At 38.1% G+C, this 3,828-nt stretch overlaps 2 long non-coding RNA genes across 2 annotated transcripts; one reads left to right on the top strand and one right to left on the bottom strand.

The window, feature by feature from the left end:
• Positions 1–3,621, bottom strand: LOC136227094 (uncharacterized). The gene is made up of 3 exons (XR_010687972.1): positions 2,621–3,621; positions 2,354–2,428; positions 1–661 (listed from the first exon to the last, which is right to left on the bottom strand). It is a non-coding gene; the product is annotated as an uncharacterized lncRNA (long non-coding RNA).
• Positions 594–1,353, top strand: LOC136227095 (uncharacterized). Its single transcript, XR_010687973.1, has 3 exons — positions 594–732; positions 820–919; positions 1,006–1,353. It is a non-coding gene; the product is annotated as an uncharacterized lncRNA (long non-coding RNA).
• Positions 3,622–3,828: the final 207 nt, after the last annotated feature.

Raw genomic sequence — 3,828 nt, 5'->3', positions numbered from 1 at the left:
TGACGTCCAAGCTTGGAAAATTTTTCAGCTATGGCTATGACTCTCATTCAAGGGCAACCCTTTTTCAGTTATGGTTATGACTGCAATGAGGTCAGTCCATATCCATAATATATTTCTTACATGGTTTTGTTCAAATAACTAGTTTGGAATTTCAATTATAAATCCATATTGCAGGCTCTTGGACACTCCATCACTTTTGGAAGGTTCATATCCGACTCTTACTCTTTTGCATCTGGTTCTGCTTCGGACAAATTGTCCACTTCTTCTCATGTTGAAGAGGCTAGGAGATTATGTCGACATGGCTCTGTAGCGCAGAAAAGAGCGCTTTTTGAAGCACACACTGCTGCACCCAAGACTGATGATCCTCAAGTTGGAGCACAAGGTTCCGAATGCATAGTTGATGTCACTTCACTTACTGCTGTTGAGGAGGAAATAGTTGCTGCTGTTGAGGAGGAGGAGGAAATAGTTGTTGCTATTAAAGAGGAGGAAATAGCTGTTGCGGTTGAGGAGGAGGACATAGTTGTTGCGGTTGAGGAGCAGGACATAGTTGATGTTGAGGAGGAAATAGTTGTTGTTGAATGTTCAAGCCAGATCGTGAAAGAACAACTTACTGCTGCAAAACCAATCAGCAAGAAGCCCCCAAAGTCAATGAATTTCAGTCCTGTTAGAGAAATTAAAAGAATTATCAGGAAGATTGACAATTGTAGAGCGCAGCTACAAACAACACTCAAGGTACACATAGGATTTCAAGCCTTTTTGTCAATATCAGATAATAATGTACACATGGTTTCTCAAATGATGATTGTCTGTTTCTTTTAGGCAGGGGAAAGCTGAAGCAGAGCTTAAAAAACTGCGTCAAAGCCTTTGCTTCAAGGCCAGGCCGCCACCCTATGTTTTACAAACAAATCAGATGGAGAAGGTAATATTCTATACTAATATTTCACTCATACTTCAATTTGTCTCCTGAATTTCTTTCACAATGTTTGTTTCCCCGGTTTCTATCAGGTTCCTAACATGGTCCAGGCCACTGCTCAACCACCTCAGAGGTCTTCATTCAAGAATGGTGGATCTAAGCATGCCACGAGGAAAAATAACGAAAATACACAACTCCGATCAAAATATTCCAAATGAATGAGCATAGCAGCATAAGCTTGAGACAGCTTCACAAGTGCATGATGGAAGCAAATCACCTCCATATGCTTGTGGAAGCGATGTCCTATAATTTATTAGGAATATAAAGCTAATTTGTAACTCAGCTACTAATTGGAAAGAAAATACCAAGTTTTTCATCTCATTCATATTCTCATATTGGCACCTATAATAAGTAAAAAAACCATTGACACTTGCCGTCTAGCGTACTTAGTCCATTTATCACGTGGGTGCTTAACATATTTACCTAAATAGACTAAGATGATGCCCTATCAAACCTAAGAAGTGTGCTCAACACATTTCCACCGAAATCCAGGATTGAAATTCAGGCCACTAGAAAAGGGACATTCATTGTCTCAAGGTAAGACACGGCAACAAAAGAAACAATACTCTCTCTCTCTCTCCAAGATAATATGCTAACTTAATCATCGGAATAGACGCCGGTTACCGAGACTGTCTGTCCTAACTCCACTTCTTACAAGTCAATAATATCAAAGGATTCAGGCTCCGAGAACAAAACTACCAAGTTACTCCTTTCATTGACATCAGTATCTTAGATTGATTAACTATCTTTGACTCTTATCTCCAATATTATTCTCTTTTGCACTCTTTTCCTAAATTAAGCATATTAGACTGCATGAATGGTCTCTATATTTGCCGAAATTTTGACATTTAGCTCCTAAATTTCGGTTTCCTGATATTTAGTTCTGCACATTGATTAAATTGAACCCCTTCATCGATGGCACCATCAGACATGCATTACATGACCTGTTAAATGACACATATGGCGTCTTGCACAGCTTATAGGCATGGCACTTAACAACCATGTGATGCAACTTCAATGAGGAGGCAGGATTTCGATAATAACAAATTAACAAGGAGGAATGTGACCGAATCGAACTTCAGTAGCTAAATGACTAAATTTTTAGAAATACTGCTACCAAATATATCTAGTTTTGCCACCAAAAATGTATTGCAATGCTGTGAGAGACGAGTCCTAAAATGCAACTAGAAATGAGTTGATGAACATAAAAGTTGTAGTAAAAACATTCCTTGTGCAGCAGCTATTTAATGCTATTTATACACTTCATGGCTACAGATGCATAAATTATCTTGTAAAACTAGATCGAATCTGTACTTTAGAGCTGCATTAAGTGAATGTGATATAAATAGTTTTTTAAGCTAAGGAGAAACAACTACTTACCATCACGTGCTTATTGCCTTTAGACATCATGTCCATTACAGCCAAAAACACTTCGTCAGCATCAAAAGCGGCTTCCTGAAATTCACGAAGTAGAAAGAAATATAACTTATAATTCAATCTCACTTGCTAAAATACTTCAACACGACCCGCCTAAGTGAGCAAAACTATTGACATTCACACTACCAAAGGCTAAATTAAGCAGACCTAATGGTTATGTTGACAAAATATCAAAGTAGCCTCGATATATTAACAACGATGAGTACTTACTGGTCCAATATCCGCAATCAATTGAGCACAAAATGAGAGAGCAAGTCCCCCATTATACAAGGCTCTTACATGTTTCCGTCAATTGACAACGTCAGCCTATATTTTCTGCCTGCCTCTAGAAGAACTTCTTCACATTCTTCACACATTAATAAGAGAAGATGAAACTGTCTTTATTTGTTACTTTTTCGTCTACGATTTTGACCTTCTACCCCGATGGGACGTGATGATTAATATCCAAAAACTGCAATCTGCTACTTCGATAAACACCATCTTCTGCAATTACTCTAATTCTTTGTTCACTATCCCAACAGCATTAAGAATTCCGTCCTTCAGATCTCGAGTTGAGCTTTTTTCTTGGCTTTAATCATTTGCTAAACCATGTACAGCCCCTTGCTTAATAGTCTCTTTATCCTTCACTTTATCAGACTTGGACTCAACCATTTTCTCCCCAAACAAACCACCAAAAAATTGTAATAGTCCAAACCATGCTTCTCTAATACTCTCAACTACATTGCTATGCACCATTTTCAGCCCCTTGCTTAACAGTCTCTTTCGGGTTTCAACAATTACATTGCTATGCTAGAGTCTCCTATACTCTCAACTGTGGCCTCAACAACATTTCTAGAATTCGAAACCGAAGACTGAATTGATTCAATAACACTAACATAACCTTCAAATCATTAACTTTTTCATCAAACCCATTAAAAAAATTCACAAAACATGCAATCCGCCCAAACTACCCCTGCGAAAACCCAAATGGAAACCCAATAGCAAAGATCAAAACAGAAGTAGGAAATACAATAATTGTTGAAACCTAACTCGAGGGGATCCACCTCTGATGGGAGATCATCTCGAGGGGTTAACAATGTACAAGGATTTTGTGTGGGAAGTGTGAAGGTATCTTTCATTTTCGCGCGAAAGCGACGGCAAATGGAAGAAGAGAATTCACGTGATTGAGGGATTGATTGGATGAAGGGTTGGAAAGTGTTAATAAAGGAAGGGTAGAGAAGAGCCGGAAAAGTAAGGAAATGGAAGCAAATGTAATTTCTAACATTTTCAAACTCACTAAATTGGACGGTTGAAAATTCGATGAAATTTCTTAAAAAGAAACCCTTCAAAACCCCTTCAAACCCTTATCCTTCTAATTTTTATGTGTTTCAAACATTGGTGTGTAGAAACCCTTACTAACTCTTCCTCCTCCCAAACAA

The sequence above is a fragment of the Euphorbia lathyris genome, chromosome 4 (genome assembly GCF_963576675.1).
Source record: "Euphorbia lathyris chromosome 4, ddEupLath1.1, whole genome shotgun sequence".
NCBI classification, from domain to species: domain Eukaryota; kingdom Viridiplantae; phylum Streptophyta; class Magnoliopsida; order Malpighiales; family Euphorbiaceae; genus Euphorbia; species Euphorbia lathyris.
Note: the sequence above shows the minus strand (reverse complement) of the source record. Positions and strands in the feature narration are given on the sequence as shown.